The 19,450-nt window shown below is 39.2% G+C and overlaps 6 non-coding genes across 6 annotated transcripts; all 6 read right to left on the minus strand.

Moving 5' to 3' along the window:
- Positions 1-1,052: 1,052 nt before the first annotated feature.
- TRNAD-GUC (transfer RNA aspartic acid (anticodon GUC)) lies at positions 1,053-1,124 on the minus strand. Its single transcript has one exon. It is a non-coding gene; the product is annotated as a tRNA-Asp (tRNA).
- A 1,316-nt stretch (positions 1,125-2,440) lies between these two features.
- Positions 2,441-2,512, minus strand: TRNAD-GUC (transfer RNA aspartic acid (anticodon GUC)). Its single transcript has one exon. It is a non-coding gene; the product is annotated as a tRNA-Asp (tRNA).
- Positions 2,513-3,296: 784 nt separating this feature from the next.
- TRNAD-GUC (transfer RNA aspartic acid (anticodon GUC)) lies at positions 3,297-3,368 on the minus strand. The gene has a single exon. It is a non-coding gene; the product is annotated as a tRNA-Asp (tRNA).
- A 622-nt stretch (positions 3,369-3,990) lies between these two features.
- Positions 3,991-4,062, minus strand: TRNAD-GUC (transfer RNA aspartic acid (anticodon GUC)). Its single transcript has one exon. It is a non-coding gene; the product is annotated as a tRNA-Asp (tRNA).
- Positions 4,063-5,192: 1,130 nt separating this feature from the next.
- TRNAD-GUC (transfer RNA aspartic acid (anticodon GUC)) lies at positions 5,193-5,264 on the minus strand. The gene has a single exon. It is a non-coding gene; the product is annotated as a tRNA-Asp (tRNA).
- Positions 5,265-9,361: 4,097 nt separating this feature from the next.
- TRNAD-GUC (transfer RNA aspartic acid (anticodon GUC)) lies at positions 9,362-9,433 on the minus strand. Its single transcript has one exon. It is a non-coding gene; the product is annotated as a tRNA-Asp (tRNA).
- Between the last annotated feature and the right edge of the window lie 10,017 nt (positions 9,434-19,450).

Raw genomic sequence — 19,450 nt, forward strand, 5'->3', positions numbered from 1 at the left:
GCAACATGTGAAGATATTCAAAACGTAACGATCGGTTAATTGCGTAATGTTCAGCGATTTCACAATCCCCCAATTCATAGAGTTGAAGAATTCTGTGGTGAGGTACACTCATGATTTTCAGTGATCTGATGCTCGATTTCTCTATCTGTAAGGGCCTCCATTGCAACATGTGAAGATATTCAAAACGTAACGATCGGTTAATTGCGTAATGTTCAGGGATTTCATAGTCCCCCAATTCATAGAGTTGAAGAATTCTGTGTTTGTGAGGAATTCATTACCGATTTCAGGTCATTTTATGAGGTATGAATCAAACAATTCGGACGGTCAACTGTATATAACAAATCATTTACTCAAAAATACCTCCCGACGGTGAATTGAAACCCGGTCTTCCGCGTGACAGGCGGAGATACTCACCACTATACTATCGAGGATTTACATGAATATGCTTTCAACACTAATGATTTTCAGTGATCTGATGCTCAATTTCTCTGTTTGTAAGGGCCTACATTGCAACATGTGAAGATATTCAAAACGTAACGATCGGTTAATTGCGTAATGTTCAGCGATTTCATAATCCCCAACTCATAGAATTGAAGAATTCTGTGTTTGTGGGGAATTCATTACCGATTTCAGGTCATTTTATGAGGTATGAATCAAACAATTCGGACGGTCAACTGTATATAACAAATCATTTACTCAAAAATACTCCCCGACGGGGAATTGAACCCCGGTCTTCCGCGTGACAGGCGGAGATACTCACCACTATACTATCGAAGATTTACATGAATATCCTTTCGACACTCACGATTGTCAGTGATCTAATGCTCAATTTCTCTCTACATAGCGGCCTTTATTGCAACATGTGGTGATAATCACAACGTAACGATCGATTAATTGCGTAATGTTCATGGATTTCAAAGTCCCCAATTCATAGAGTTGAAGAATTCTGTGTTTGTGGGGAATTCATTACCGATTTCAGGTCATTTTATGAGGTTTGAATCAAACAATTCGGACGTTCACCTTTATATAACAAATCATTTACTCAAAAATACCTCCCCGACGGGGAATTGAACCCCGGTCTTCCGCGTGACAGGCGGAGATACTCGCCACTATACTATCGAGGATTTACATGAATATGCTTTCAACACTCATGATTTTCAGTGATCTAATGCTCAATTTCTCTATATATAGCGGCCTTTATTGCAACATGTGGAGATAATCACAAAGTAACGATCGATTAATTGCGTAATGTTCAGGGATTTCATAGTCCCTAATTCATAGAGTTGAAGAATTCTGTGTTTGTGAGGAATTCATTACCGATTTCAGGTCATTTTATGAGGTATGAATCAAACAATTCGGACGGTCAACTGTATATAACAAATCATTTGCTCAAAAATACCTCCCCGACGGGGAACTGAACCCCGGTCTTTCGCGTGACAGGCGGAGACACTCACCAGTATACTATCGAGGATTTACATGAACATGCTTTCAACACTCACGATTGTCAGTGATCTAATGCTCAATTTCTCTATATATAGCGGCCTTTATTGCAACATGTGGAGATAATCACAACGTAACGATCGATTAATTGCGTAATGTTCAGGGATTTCAAAGTCCCCAATTCATAGAGTTGAAGAATTCTGTCTTTGTGGGGAATTCATTACCGATTTCAGGTCATTTTATGCGGTATGAATCAAACAATTCGGACGTTCAACTTTATATAACAAATCATTTACTCAAAAATACCTCCCCGACGGGTAATTGAACCCAGGTCTTCCGCGTGACAGGCGGAGATACTCACCACTATACTACCGAGGATATACATGAATATGCTTTCAACACTCATGATTTTCAGTGGTCTGATGCTCAATTTCTCTATTTGTAAGGGACTACATTGCAATATGTGAAGATATTCAAAACGTAACGATCGGTTAATTGCGTAATATTCAGCGATTTCATAATCCCCAATTCATAGAGTTGAAGAATTCGGTGTTTGTGAGGAATTCATTACCGATTTCAGGTCATTTTATGAGGTATGAATCAAACAATTCGGACGGTGAACTGTATATAACAAATCATTTGCTCAAAAATACCTCCCCGACGGGGAACTGAACCCCGGTCTTCCGCGTGACAGGCGGAGATACTCACCACTATACTATCGAGGATTTACATGAATATGCTTTCAACACTCACGATTGTCAGTGATCTAATGCTCAATTTCTCTATATATAGCGGCCTTTATTGCAACATGTGGAGATAATCACAAAGTAACGATCGATTAATTGCGTAATGTTCAGGGATTTCAAAGTCCCTAATTCATAGAGTTGAAGAATTCTGTGTTTGTGGGGAATTCATTACCGATTTCAGGTCATTTTATGAGGTATGAATCAAACAATTCGGACGGTCAACTGTATATAACAAATCATTTACTCAAAAATACCTCCCCGACGGGGAATTGAACCCCGGTCTTCCGCGTGACAGGCGGAGATACTCACCACTATACTATCGAGGATTTACATGAATATGCTTTCAACACTCATGATTTTCAGTGATCTGATGCTCAATTTCTCTATTTGTAAGGGCCTACATTGCAACATGTGAAGATATTCAAAACGTAACGATCGGTTAATTGCGCAATGTTCAGCGATTTCACAATCCCCCAATTCATAGAGTTGAAGAATTCTGTGGTGAGGTACACTCATGATTTTCAGTGATCTGATGCTCGATTTCTCTATCTGTAAGGGCCTTCATTGCAACATGTGAAGATATTCAAAACGTAACGATCGGTTAATTGCGTAATGTTCAGGGATTTCATAGTCCCCCAATTCATAGAGTTGAAGAATTCTGTGTTTGTGAGGAATTCATTACCGATTTCAGGTCATTTTATGAGGTATGAATCAAACAATTCGGACGGTCAACTGTATATAACAAATCATTTATTCAAAAATACCTCCCCGCGGGTGAATTGAAACCCGGTCTTCCGCGTGACAGGCGGAGATACTCACCACTATACTATCGAGGATTTACATGAATATGCTTTCAACACTAATGATTTTCAGTGATCTGATGCTCAATTTCTCTGTTTGTAAGGGTTTACATTGCAACATGTGAAGATATTCAAAACGTAACGATCGGTTAATTGCGTAACGTTCAGCGATTTCATAATCCCCAATTCATAGAATTGAAGAATTCTGTGTTTGTGGGGAATTCATTACCGATTTCAGGTCATTTTATGAGGTATGAATCAAACAATTCGGACGGTCAACTGTATATAACAAATCATTTACTCAAAAATACTCCCCGACGGGGAATTGAACCCCGGTCTTCCGCGTGACAGGCGGAGATACTCACCACTATACTATCGAGGATTTACATGAATATCCTTTCAACACTCACGATTGTCAGTGATCTAATGCTCAATTTCTCTATATATAGCGGCCTTTATTGCAACGTGTGGAGATAATCACAACGTAACGATCGATTAATTGCGTAATGTTCAGGGATTTCAAAGTCCCTAATTCATAGAGTTGAAGAATTCTGTGTTTGTGGGGAATTCATTACCGATTTCAGGTCATTTCATGAGGTATGAATCAAACAATTCGGACGGTCAACTGTATATAACAAATCATTTGCTCAAAAATACCTCCCCGACGGGGAACTGAACCCCGGTCTTCCGCGTGACAGGCGGAGATACTCACCACTATACTATCGAGAATTTACATGAATATGCTTTCAACACTCACGATTGTCAGTGATCTAATGCTCAATTTCTCTATATATAGCGGCCTTTATTGCAACATGTGGAGATAATCACAACGTAACGATCGATTAATTGCGTAATGTTCAGGGATTTCAAAGTCCCTAATTCATAGAGTTGAAGAATTCTGTGTTTGTGGGGAATTCATTACCGATTTCAGGTCATTTTATGAGGTATGAATCAAACAATTCGGACGGTCAACTGTATATAACAAATCATTTACTCAAAAATACCTCCCCGACGGGGAATTGAACCCCGGTCTTCCGCGTGACAGGCGGAGATACTCACCACTATACTATCGAGGATTTACATGAATATGCTTTCAACACTCATGATTTTCAGTGATCTGATGCTCAATTTCTCTATTTGTAAGGGCCTACATTGCAACATGTGAAGATATTCAAAACGTAACGATCGGTTAATTGCGTAATGTTCAGCGATTTCACAATCCCCCAATTCATAGAGTTGAAGAATTCTGTGGTGAGGTACACTCATGATTTTCAGTGATCTGATGCTCGATTTCTCTATCTGTAAGGGCCTCCATTGCAACATGTGAAGATATTCAAAACGTAACGATCGGTTAATTGCGTAATGTTCAGGGATTTCATAGTCCCCCAATTCATAGAGTTGAAGAATTCTGTGTTTGTGAGGAATTCATTACCGATTTCAGGTCATTTTATGAGGTATGAATCAAACAATTCGGACGGTCAACTGTATATAACAAATCATTTACTCAAAAATACCTCCCGACGGTGAATTGAAACCCGGTCTTCCGCGTGACAGGCGGAGATACTCACCACTATACTATCGAGGATTTACATGAATATGCTTTCAACACTAATGATTTTCAGTGATCTGATGCTCAATTTCTCTGTTTGTAAGGGCCTACATTGCAACATGTGAAGATATTCAAAACGTAACGATCGGTTAATTGCGTAATGTTCAGCGATTTCATAATCCCCAACTCATAGAATTGAAGAATTCTGTGTTTGTGGGGAATTCATTACCGATTTCAGGTCATTTTATGAGGTATGAATCAAACAATTCGGACGGTCAACTGTATATAACAAATCATTTACTCAAAAATACTCCCCGACGGGGAATTGAACCCCGGTCTTCCGCGTGACAGGCGGAGATACTCACCACTATACTATCGAAGATTTACATGAATATCCTTTCGACACTCACGATTGTCAGTGATCTAATGCTCAATTTCTCTCTACATAGCGGCCTTTATTGCAACATGTGGTGATAATCACAACGTAACGATCGATTAATTGCGTAATGTTCATGGATTTCAAAGTCCCCAATTCATAGAGTTGAAGAATTCTGTGTTTGTGGGGAATTCATTACCGATTTCAGGTCATTTTATGAGGTTTGAATCAAACAATTCGGACGTTCACCTTTATATAACAAATCATTTACTCAAAAATACCTCCCCGACGGGGAATTGAACCCCGGTCTTCCGCGTGACAGGCGGAGATACTCACCACTATACTATCGAGGATTTACATGAATATGCTTTCAACACTCATGATTTTCAGTGGTCTGATGCTCAATTTCTCTATATATAGCGGCCTTTATTGCAACATGTGGAGATAATCACAACGTAACGATCGATTAATTGCGTAATGTTCAGGGATTTCAAAGTCCCCAATTCATAGAGTTGAAGAATTATGTCTTTGTGAGGAATTCATTACCGATTTCAGGTCATTTTATGAGGTATGAATCAAACAATTCGGACGTTCAACTTTATATAACAAATCATTTACTCAAAAATACCTCCCCGACGGGGAATTGAACCCCGGTCTTCCGCGTGACAGGCGGAGATACTCACCACTATACTATCGAAGATTTACATGAATATCCTTTCGACACTCACGATTGTCAGTGATCTAATGCTCAATTTCTCTCTACATAGCGGCCTTTATTGCAACATGTGGTGATAATCACAACGTAACGATCGATTAATTGCGTAATGTTCATGGATTTCAAAGTCCCCAATTCATAGAGTTGAAGAATTCTGTGTTTGTGGGGAATTCATTACCGATTTCAGGTCATTTTATGAGGTATGAATCAAACAATTCGGACGTTCAACTTTATATAACAAATCATTTACTCAACAAGTAACCTGTAGAATACTGTGTGGGTAATATTTTTTATATTGATTTTTGTTGCATTTGCAGCAAATAGTTACCAAACAATGAGAAATCTATAGGATTGAATATACCCCACAGCCTGCTTCACATGCATTGTTCATAGTTCATATGGTGCTTACACCAGGATTTAATTACAGCACCTAGGCGGTATGTGGTTACAGCTTAATGTTCGAGTAATCGCAAGAAATTGACATGACAATAGAAATTCATTAAAGACTGCCACTCCCATGCAATTAACAGCGAGTGAAATTCCTGGGATTGAAACATATATTTTGAAGTCACTGATGTAGGCAACGAATAACTGCAAGTTGACATAAAGACTAGGTAGTTTATTTAATCAGTGGTAAACTAGAGGCTGAAATTATAATTAATTTGTTTATTTCAATTTCTCCTGACGTCAAATAGAATACACTGGTGAAACACGGTAGTAACTGTGGGTGAAAGGATGTTTTGGGGTGTAGTTTACATTGTATATGGAGTGGTAGGGTCGGGTGTAATGTGTTCATTTCCAACTATTATGAAGTCACGTAGAATTTCACTTAATTTATTTTTGCTGACATGTTTTCAAGCATTACATGTGAATCTAATTTTCACTGCGCTGTGTCTCAATATAGTATGAGGGAAATGGCATATTCACTGGAATTTATTTCAGGGGAAAAATGTTTTCAGTGATAATGAAGTATTATGACAGACACCCTCCCCGTGGCTTTCATTGCGTATGGAAGTTATTTTCACGAGTGATGCGGTGTATCCTGCTGCCGTACTTTCACGAGCGAAGCCACGGGGAGGGTGTGGGGTTCTGTTATTATACACATGTCCCATATTTGATTATTTCATATTAAAAAAAGAACGTGCAACAAACCGGGATAGAAATTTAGATCGGGAAACCCAATTGTCCATTAATATGCTCCAAGACAGTGCTGCGACCTAGCAACGCTTGTCAGTGTAGAACGCGTGTCGCTGTACGTGTGAAAATAAAATAATCAGACGTCTAATTTAAGTCATTGTCCGAATAAATAACTCGTGGATGTTTAAGCGCGGTGGTCGTAGCACAGCGCGTGTTCGAATTTCATGTAAATAAACAATGTATTTTACACGCGTTGTATACGTCGCTGTGAGTCCCATATCGAACAGGACGCGACACGACGACTGTCGCCCTTTAGTTGGGACCACGACAGAACCAGAACTTAAACTGGGCGACTACGATACACGGTTGATGTTGAAGTTAAAAGTTCCTCCACAGATCTGTGCATTGGCAAACATGCCGTGCAACTGCGGTACTCCACTGACGGAATGACTTTCGTTGAAATCGGTCGTCGCTGACTCGTGAGCTGCACACTACAACCTCGTTTGTGATGTTGCTTGCTTGTCGTGGATAGACTGAGTCTTGGTTACCGGTTAAATTTTGCTAATTTGGCGTTGGTAATCTTTATTTGGAACTGAGTAACGCCGCAACGTCGCCAGCAGAAACCTCATGGTATATCGATGTTGATGGTTGCGGCTCCATATTAATCGGAGATTTTACTGCGGGTCCAGGCAGCGGGTGGATCTTCCGAGAGCCCTTCAAGATTTATAAAACTCAGATTCCAGGTGGTCAACAAACATTAAGTTCTCCCAATCCTAGTATTCTATGTGATGTACATCTAACATGCCAAAAATGCTGGTGAACGATTTGAACCTGACAAAAATACTTGAAATAGATACCAGGAAGAGGAGGGGGGTAAAAGAAAAGTTATATAACATTTTATTATTCAATAATTTATTAAAATACACAAGTTTGTCCAACTCCCTGTGATACAACACCTCAGACATAGCTCATTGTACTCGGCTGGAGTGTGGGCAAAAAGTTACTATTTGAATTTTTGATATCTTTTTTCATTAATGAGAAAGTTGACCCCGAAGTTAGAGTAACTGTTCAGCAGGAATGGCTTTTTAACTCTTCTGTGATTTTTTTTTTGGCTTGGCTGATTTTGTCACGGTTCATACTTGACAGGCAGGTCGTACCATCACTAATTGGAAAAACAATCCTGACCCACCGCTACCATGGCAACAGCCAAAGTCTTGTAATAGCTGTGCCCAAAGGATCATGCCTTTTATTTTGGCTACGTTGCGCACTGGTAAGAGATCACCGGCGCCGACATTGTTACCACTGTCAACGGAATCCCAACGCAGCTTTGAACTTTGAATAAAATGTAAATGCTGCTTCCAATCTAGAAAATACTATCGCAAAACGATTGGAAATTATACATTTAACGGCTGAATACGTCCTAACAATAAAATAAAGTGACTTCTAATGACTGCCATGTTATTTTGCAAACCTCGTATAAGGTGCCCGGTTTTAGTTATAAACAGACGTTAGCTTCACGTTCATGTCCCTTCCATGATAACAGCCGAAAACATATTGCTTGTTTTTTACCGGTTTTCATTGGCAACCGAAGTATTTTTATTTTGTAAACAAATTTTCGTCTGCTATTTTTATTCAGTTCAAATCGTTCAGCAACATTTTTGGCATATTAGGTGTACATCACATGGAATACTACGATTGAGAGAACTTGATGTATGTTGACTGATTTTTATCATAGTACGAAGTACCAGGAAGTTACTCAGATCCAAATAAAGATTACCAACGTCAAATGAGCAACATTAGACTGGTAATCAAGATTCATGTAATCCATGGCTAACAAGCAACATCACAAGCGAAGTTGTAGCATGCAGTAAGTCATCCCGTCAGTGGAGTACCGCAGTAACACGGCATGTTTGCCATCAGCATTGTATTCAAACGAATCACGTGGTGTGCCGTTCTCGTTCAAACCCGGGATTCGATCAATAGGGGAGTCCCATTAAAAAAACACATTGCAAATCATGCAAGTTCAACATTTTCAAACCAATATACTAAAACAGAAATGCTCAGAAATGTAAATGAAGGATAGATATTACTTTTCACTATACACATCTCTGTTGATACTATTCCTCACATATTCTACTCCCAATTACTCCTGCGTAAAATGGACTAGCCTCTTCATGTTGACATTCAGACTAAAATCACGTGACAGGCTGTTAAAATTGGCTGTTGCATACTCTTTCGCCGGTCTGGAAAATGTGTTTAATTAACTCACATTCAAGCAACAATGCAGATTTCCCAGTGGGAGTGAGACTATTCAAACTCTGCCACTAAAAAATAGGGGTGTTTTCAGCAAAAAACGAATAACCCTGGAATACACACAATATACTGAATTTCGGAACAAATCGTGCATTACTTACAGCAGCAGAATACCACAGAAATATCAGACGAAACATGAAAACACTATATATTGTATTTCAGCCTGAACCCTCTATAATGCAATTCAAGGAATTAACCCCATATGTGCATCCATTTCCCACCTTGGTATCACCCACCCCTGAAAACAAACTCTTAATACCACGCTGAAGCGTTTGGTAAAAATACCTCCCCGACGGGGAATTGAACCCCGGTCTTCCGCGTGACAGGCGGAGATACTCACCACTATACTATCGAGGATTTACATGAATATGCTTTCAACACTCATGATTTTCAGTGGTCTGATGCTCAATTTCTCTATATATAGCGGCCTTTATTGCAACATGTGGAGATAATCACAACGTAACGATCGATTAATTGCGTAATGTTCAGGGATTTCAAAGTCCCCAATTCATAGAGTTGAAGAATTCTGTCTTTGTGAGGAATTCATTACCGATTTCAGGTCATTTTATGAGGTATGAATCAAACAATTCGGACGTTCAACTTTATATAACAAATCATTTACTCAAAAATACCTCCCCGACGGAGAATTGAACCCCGGTCTTCCGCGTGACAGGCGGAGATACTCACCACTATACTATCGAGGATTTACATGAATATGCTTTCAACACTCATGATTTTCAGTGGTCTGATGCTCAATTTCTCTATTTGTAAGGGACTACATTGCAATATGTGAAGATATTCAAAACGTAACGATCGGTTAATTGCGTATTATTCAGCGATTTCATAATCCCCAATTCATAGAGTTGAAGAATTCTGTGTTTGTGGGGAATTCATTAGCGATTTCAGGTCATTTTATGAGGTATGAATCAAACAATTCGGACGGTCAACTGTATATAACAAATCATTTACTCAAAAATACCTCCCCGACGGTGAATTGAACCCCGGTCTTCCGCGTGACAGGCGGAGATACTTACCACTATACTATCGAGGATTTACATGAATATGCTTTCAACACTCATGATTTTCAGTGGTCTGATGCTCAATTTCTCTATTTGTAAGGGACTACATTGCAATATGTGAAGATATTCAAAACGTAACGATCGGTTAATTGCGTAATATTCAGCGATTTCATAATCCCCAATTCATAGAGTTGAAGAATTCTGTGTTTGTGGGGAATTCATTACCGATTTCAGGTCATTTTATGAGGTATGAATCAAACAATTCGGACGTTCAACTGTATATAACAAATCATTTACTCAAAAATACCTCCCCGACGGTGAATTGAACCCCGGACTTCCGCGTGACAGGCGGAGATACTCACCACTATACCATCGAGGATTTACATGAATATGCTTTCAACACTCATGATTTTCAGTGGTCTGATGCTCAATTTCTCTATTTGTAAGGGACTACATTGCAATATGTGAAGATATTCAAAACGTAACGATCGGTTAATTGCGTAATATTCAGCGATTTCATAATCCCCAATTCATAGAGTTGAAGAATTCTGTGTTTGTGGGGAATTCATTACCGATTTCAGGTCATTTTATGAGGTATGAATCAAACAATTCGGACGGTCAACTGTATATAACAAATCATTTGCTCAAAAATACCTCCCCGACGGGGAACTGAACCCCGGTCTTCCGCGTGACAGGCGGAGATACTCACCACTATACTATCGAGGATTTACATGAATATGCTTTCAACACTCACGATTGTCAGTGATCTAATGCTCAATTTCTCTATATATAGCGGCCTTTATTGCAACATGTGGAGATAATCACAACGTAACGATCGATTAATTGCGTAATGTTCAGGGATTTCAAAGTCCCTAATTCATAGAGTTGAAGAATTCTGTGTTTGTGGGGAATTCATTACCGATTTCAGGTCATTTTATGAGGTATGAATCAAACAATTCGGACGGTCAACTGTATATAACAAATCATTTGCTCAAAAATACCTCCCCGACGGGGAACTGAACCCCGGTCTTCCGCGTGACAGGCGGAGATACTCGCCACTATACTATCGAGGATTTACATGAATATGCTTTCAACACTCACGATTGTCAGTGATCTAATGCTCAATTTCTCTATCTGTAAGGGCCTTCATTGCAACATGTGAAGATATTCAAAACGTAACGATCGGTTAATTGCGTAATGTTCAGGGATTTCATAGTCCCCCAATTCATAGAGTTGAAGAATTCTGTGTTTGTGAGGAATTCATTACCGATTTCAGGTCATTTTATGAGGTATGAATCAAACAATTCGGACGGTCAACTGTATATAACAAATCATTTACTCAAAAATACCTCCCCGACGGTGAATTGAAACCCGGTCTTCCGCGTGACAGGCGGAGATACTCACCACTATACTATCGAGGATTTACATGAATATGCTTTCAACACTAATGATTTTCAGCGATCTGATGCTCAATTTCTCTGTTTGTAAGGGCCTACATTGCAACATGTGAAGATATTCAAAACGTAACGATCGGTTAATTGCGTAATGTTCAGCGATTTCATAATCCCCAATTCATAGAATTGAAGAATTCTGTGTTTGTGGGGAATTCATTACCGATATCAGGTCATTTTATGAGGTATGAATCAAACAATTCGGACGGTCAACTGTATATAACAAATCATTTACTCAAAAATACTCCCCGACGGGTAATTGAACCCCGGTCTTCCGCGTGACAGGCAGAGATACTCACCACTATACTATCGAGGATTTACATGAATATGCTTTCAACACTCATGATTTTCAGTGGTCTGATGCTCAATTTCTCTATATATAGCAGCCTTTATTGCAACATGTGGAGATAATCACAACGTAACGATCGATTAATTGCGTAATGTTCAGGGATTTCAAAGTCCCCAATTCATAGAGTTGAAGAATTCTGTCTTTGTGAGGAATTCATTACCGATTTCAGGTCATTTTATGAGGTATGAATCAAACAATTCGGACGTTCAACTTTATATAACAAATCATTTACTCAAAAATACCTCCCCGACGGAGAATTGAACCCCGGTCTTCCGCGTGACAGGCGGAGATACTCACCACTATACTATCGAGGATTTACATGAATATGCTTTCAACACTCATGATTTTCAGTGGTCTGATGCTCAATTTCTCTATTTGTAAGGGACTACATTGCAATATGTGAAGATATTCAAAACGTAACGATCGGTTAATTGCGTAATATTCAGCGATTCCATAATCCCCAATTCATAGAGTTGAAGAATTCTGTGTTTGTGGGGAATTCATTACCGATTTCAGGTCATTTTATGAGGTATGAATCAAACAATTCGGACGGTCAACTGTATATAACAAATCATTTGCTCAAAAATACCTCCCCGACGGGGAACTGAACCCCGGTCTTCCGCGTGACAGGCGGAGATACTCACCACTATACTATCGAGGATTTACATGAATATGCTTTCAACACTCACGATTGTCAGTGATCTAATGCTCAATTTCTCTATATATAGCGGCCTTTATTGCAACATGTGGAGATAATCACAACGTAACGATCGATTAATTGCGTAATGTTCAGGGATTTCAAAGTCCCTAATTCATAGAGTTGAAGAATTCTGTGTTTGTGGGGAATTCATTACCGATTTCAGGTCATTTTATGAGGTATGAATCAAACAATTCGGACGGTCAACTGTATATAACAAATCATTTGCTCAAAAATACCTCCCCGACGGGGAACTGAACCCCGGTCTTCCGCGTGACAGGCGGAGATACTCGCCACTATACTATGGAGGATTTACATGAATATGCTTTCAACACTCACGATTGTCAGTGATCTAATGCTCAATTTCTCTATCTGTAAGGGCCTTCATTGCAACATGTGAAGATATTCAAAACGTAACGATCGGTTAATTGCGTAATGTTCAGGGATTTCATAGTCCCCCAATTCATAGAGTTGAAGAATTCTGTGTTTGTGAGGAATTCATTACCGATTTCAGGTCATTTTATGAGGTATGAATCAAACAATTCGGACGGTCAACTGTATATAACAAATCATTTACTCAAAAATACCTCCCCGACGGTGAATTGAAACCTGGTCTTCCGCGTGACAGGCGGAGATACTCACCACTATACTATCGAGGATTTACATGAATATGCTTTCAACACTCATGATTTTCAGTGGTCTGATGCTCAATTTCTCTATTTGTAAGGGACTACATTGCAATATGTGAAGATATTCAAAACGTAACGATCGGTTAATTGCGTAATATTCAGCGATTTCATAATCCCCAATTCATAGAGTTGAAGAATTCTGTGTTTGTGGGGAATTCATTACCGATTTCAGGTCATTTTATGAGGTATGAATCAAACAATTCGGACGGTCAACTGTATATAACAAATCATTTGCTCAAAAATACCTCCCCGACGGGGAACTGAACCCCGGTCTTCCGCGTGACAGGCGGAGATACTCACCACTATACTATCGAGGATTTACATGAATATGCTTTCAACACTCACGATTGTCAGTGATCTAATGCTCAATTTCTCTATATATAGCGGCCTTTATTGCAACATGTGGAGATAATCACAACGTAACGATCGATTAATTGCGTAATGTTCAGGGATTTCAAAGTCCCTAATTCATAGAGTTAAAGAATTCTGTGTTTGTGAGGAATTCATTACCGATTTCAGGTCATTTTATGAGGTATGAATCAAACAATTCGGACGGTCAACTGTATATAACAAATCATTTACTCAAAAATACCTCCCCGACGGTGAATTGAAACCCGGTCTTCCGCGTGACAGGCGGAGATGCTCACCACTATACTATCGAGGATTTACATGAATATGCTTTCAACACTAATGATTTTCAGCGATCTGATGCTCAATTTCTCTGTTTGTAAGGGCCTACATTGCAACATGTGAAGATATTCAAAACGTAACGATCGGTTAATTGCGTAATATTCAGCGATTCCATAATCCCCAATTCATAGAGTTGAAGAATTCTGTGTTTGTGGGGAATTCATTACCGATTTCAGGTCATTTTATGAGGTATGAATCAAACAATTCGGACGGTCAACTGTATATAACAAATCATTTGCTCAAAAATACCTCCCCGACGGGGAACTGAACCCCGGTCTTCCGCGTGACAGGCGGAGATACTCACCACTATACTATCGAGGATTTACATGAATATGCTTTCAACACTCACGATTGTCAGTGATCTAATGCTCAATTTCTCTATATATAGCGGCCTTTATTGCAACATGTGGAGATAATCACAACGTAACGATCGATTAATTGCGTAATGTTCAGGGATTTCAAAGTCCCTAATTCATAGAGTTGAAGAATTCTGTGTTTGTGGGGAATTCATTACCGATTTCAGGTCATTTTATGAGGTATGAATCAAACAATTCGGACGGTCAACTGTATATAACAAATCATTTGCTCAAAAATACCTCCCCGACGGGGAACTGAACCCCGGTCTTCCGCGTGACAGGCGGAGATACTCGCCACTATACTATCGAGGATTTACATGAATATGCTTTCAACACTCACGATTGTCAGTGATCTAATGCTCAATTTCTCTATCTGTAAGGGCCTTCATTGCAACATGTGAAGATATTCAAAACGTAACGATCGGTTAATTGCGTAATGTTCAGGGATTTCATAGTCCCCCAATTCATAGAGTTGAAGAATTCTGTGTTTGTGAGGAATTCATTACCGATTTCAGGTCATTTTATGAGGTATGAATCAAACAATTCGGACGGTCAACTGTATATAACAAATCATTTACTCAAAAATACCTCCCCGACGGTGAATTGAAACCTGGTCTTCCGCGTGACAGGCGGAGATACTCACCACTATACTATCGAGGATTTACATGAATATGCTTTCAACACTCATGATTTTCAGTGGTCTGATGCTCAATTTCTCTATTTGTAAGGGACTACATTGCAATATGTGAAGATATTCAAAACGTAACGATCGGTTAATTGCGTAATATTCAGCGATTTCATAATCCCCAATTCATAGAGTTGAAGAATTCTGTGTTTGTGGGGAATTCATTACCGATTTCAGGTCATTTTATGAGGTATGAATCAAACAATTCGGACGGTCAACTGTATATAACAAATCATTTGCTCAAAAATACCTCCCCGACGGGGAACTGAACCCCGGTCTTCCGCGTGACAGGCGGAGATACTCACCACTATACTATCGAGGATTTACATGAATATGCTTTCAACACTCACGATTGTCAGTGATCTAATGCTCAATTTCTCTATATATAGCGGCCTTTATTGCAACATGTGGAGATAATCACAACGTAACGATCGATTAATTGCGTAATGTTCAGGGATTTCAAAGTCCCTAATTCATAGAGTTGAAGAATTCTGTGTTTGTGAGGAATTCATTACCGATTTCAGGTCATTTTATGAGGTATGAATCAAACAATTCGGACGGTCAACTGTATATAACAAATCATTTACTCAAAAATACCTCCCCGACGGTGAATTGAAACCCGGTCTTCCGCGTGACAGGCGGAGATACTCACCACTATACTATCGAGGATTTACATGAATATGCTTTCAACACTAATGATTTTCAGCGATCTGATGCTCAATTTCTCTGTTTGTAAGGGCCTACATTGCAACATGTGAAGATATTCAAAACGTAACGATCGGTTAATTGCGTAATGTTCAGCGATTTCATAATCCCCAATTCATAGAATTGAAGAATTCTGTGTTTGTGGGGAATTCATTACCGAAATCAGGTCATTTGATGAGGTATGAATCAAACAATTCGGACGGTCAACTGTATATAACAAATCATTTACTCAAAAATACTCCCCGACGGGGAATTGAACCCCGGTCTTCCGCGTGACAGGCAGAGATACTCACCACTATACTATCGAGGATTTACATGAATATGCTTTCAACACTCATGATTTTCAGTGGTCTGATGCTCAATTTCTCTATTTGTAAGGGACTACATTGCAATATGTGAAGATATTCAAAACGTAACGATCGGTTAATTGCGTAATATTCAGCGATTTCATAATCCCCAATTCACAGAGTTGAAGAATTCTGTGTTTGTGGGGAATTCATTACCGATTTCAGGTCATTTTATGAGGTATGAATCAAACAATTAGGACGGTCAACTGTATATAACAAATCATTTGCTCAAAAATACCTCCCCGACGGGGAACTGAACCCCGGTCTTCCGCGTGACAGGCGGAGATACTCACCACTATACTATCGAGGATTTACATGAATATGCTTTCAACACTCACGATTGTCAGTGATCTAATGCTCAATTTCTCTATATATAGCGGCCTTTATTGCAACATGTGGAGATAATCACAACGTAACGATCGATTAATTGCGTAATGTTCAGGGATTTCAAAGTCCCTAATTCATAGAGTTGAAGAATTCTGTGTTTGTGAGGAATTCATTACCGATTTCAGGTCATTTTATGAGGTATGAATCAAACAATTCGGACGGTCAACTGTATATAACAAATCATTTACTCAAAAATACCTCCCCGACGGTGAATTGAAACCCGGTCTTCCGCGTGACAGGCGGAGATACTCACCACTATACTATCGAGGATTTACATGAATATGCTTTCAACACTAATGATTTTCAGCGATCTGATGCTCAATTTCTCTGTTTGTAAGGGCCTACATTGCAACATGTGAAGATATTCAAAACGTAACGATCGGTTAATTGCGTAATGTTCAGCGATTTCATAATCCCCAATTCATAGAATTGAAGAATTCTGTGTTTGTGGGGAATTCATTACCGAAATCAGGTCATTTGATGAGGTATGAATCAAACAATTCGGACGGTCAACTGTATATAACAAATCATTTACTCAAAAATACTCCCCGACGGGGAATTGAACCCCGGTCTTCCGCGTGACAGGCAGAGATACTCACCACTATACTATCGAGGATTTACATGAATATGCTTTCAACACTCATGATTTTCAGTGGTCTGATGCTCAATTTCTATATTTGTAAGGGACTACATTGCAATATGTGAAGATATTCAAAACGTAACGATCGGTTAATTGCCTAATATTCAGCGATTTCATAATCCCCAATTCATAGAGTTGAAGAATTCTGTGTTTGTGGGGAATTCATTACCGATTTCAGGTCATTTTATGAGGTATGAATCAAACAATTCGGACGGTCAACTGTATATAACAAATCATTTGCTCAAAAATACCTCCCCGACGGGGAACTGAACCCCGGTCTTCCGCGTGACAGGCGGAGATACTCACCACTATACTATCGAGGATTTACATGAATATGCTTTCAACACTCACGATTGTCAGTGATCTAATGCTCAATTTCTCAATATATAGCGGCCTTTATTGCAACATGTGGAGATAATCACAACGTAACGATCGATTAATTGCGTAATGTTCAGGGATTTCAAAGTCCCTAATTCATAGAGTTGAAGAATTCTGTGTTTGTGGGGAATTCATTACCGATTTCAGGTCATTTTATGAGGTATGAATCAAACAATTCGGACGGTCAACTGTATATAACAAATCATTTACTCAAAAATACCTCCCCGACGGTGAATTGAAACCCGGTCTTCCGCGTGACAGGCGGAGATACTCACCACTATACTATCGAGGATTTACATGAATATGCTTTCAACACTAATGATTTTCAGCGATCTGATGCTCAATTTCTCTGTTTGTAAGGGCCTACATTGCAACATGTGAAGATATTCAAAACGTAACGATCGGTTAATTGCGTAATGTTCAGCGATTTCATAATCCCCAATTCATAGAATTGAAGAATTCTGTGTTTGTGGGGAATTCATTACCGAAATCAGGTCATTTGATGAGGTATGAATCAAACAATTCGGACGGTCAACTGTATATAACAAATCATTTACTCAAAAATACTCCCCGACGGGGAATTGAACCCCGGTCTTCCGCGTGACAGGCAGAGATACTCACCACTATACTATCGAGGATTTACATGAATATGCTTTCAACACTCATGATTTTCAGTGGTCTGATGCTCAATTTCTCTATTTGTAAGGGACTACATTGCAATATGTGAAGATATTCAAAACGTAACGATCGGTTAATTGCCTAATATTCAGCGATTTCATAATCCCCAATTCATAGAGTTGAAGAATTCTGTGTTTGTGGGGAATTCATTACCGATTTCAGGTCATTTTATGAGGTATGAATCAAACAATTCGGACGGTCAACTGTATATAACAAATCATTTGCTCAAAAATACCTCCCCGACGGGGAACTGAACCCCGGTCTTCCGCGTGACAGGCGGAGATACTCACCACTATACTATCGAGGATTTACATGAATATGCTTTCAACACTCACGATTGTCAGTGATCTAATGCTCAATTTCTCAATATATAGCGGCCTTTATTGCAACATGTGGAGATAATCACAACGTAACGATCGATTAATTGCGTAATGTTCAGGGATTTCAAAGTCCCTAATTCATAGAGTTGAAGAATTCTGTGTTTGTGGGGAATTCATTACCGATTTCAGGTCATTTTATGAGGTATGAATCAAACAATTCGGACGGTCAACTGTATATAACAAATCATTTGCTCAAAAATACCTCCCCGACGGGGAACTGAACCCCGGTCTTCCGCGTGACAGGCGGAGATACTCACCACTATACTATCGAGGAATTACATGAATATGCTTTCAACACTCATGATTTTCAGTGATCTGATGCTCAATTTCTCTATTTGTAAGGGCCTACATTGCAACATGTGAAGATATTCAAAACGTAACGATCGGTTAATTGCGTAATGTTCAGCGATTTCACAATCCCCCAATTCATAGAGTTGAAGAATTCTGTGGTGAGGTACACTCATGATTTTCGGTGATCTGATGCTCGATTTCTCTATCTGTAAGGGCCTTCATTGCAACATGTGAAGATATTCAAAACGTAACGATCGGTTAATTGCGTAATGTTCAGGGATTTCATAGTCCCCCAATTCATAGAGTTGAAGAATTCTGTGTTTGTGAGGAATTCATTACCGATTTCAGGTCATTTTATGAGGTATGAATCAAACAATTCGGACGGTCAACTGTATATAACAAATCATTTACTCAAAAATACCTCCCCGACGGTGAATTGAAACCCGGTCTTCCGCGTGACAGGCGGAGATACTCACCACTATACTATCGAGGATTTACATGAATATGCTTTCAACACTAATGATTTTCAGTGATCTGATGCTCAATTTCTCTGTTTGTAAGGGCCTACATTGCAACATGTGAAGATATTCAAAACGTAACGATCGGTTAATTGCGTAATGTTCAGCGATTTC

This window comes from Saccoglossus kowalevskii, chromosome 17, assembly GCF_978046115.1.
Source record: "Saccoglossus kowalevskii chromosome 17, keSacKowa6.1, whole genome shotgun sequence".
Taxonomy (NCBI): domain Eukaryota; kingdom Metazoa; phylum Hemichordata; class Enteropneusta; family Harrimaniidae; genus Saccoglossus; species Saccoglossus kowalevskii.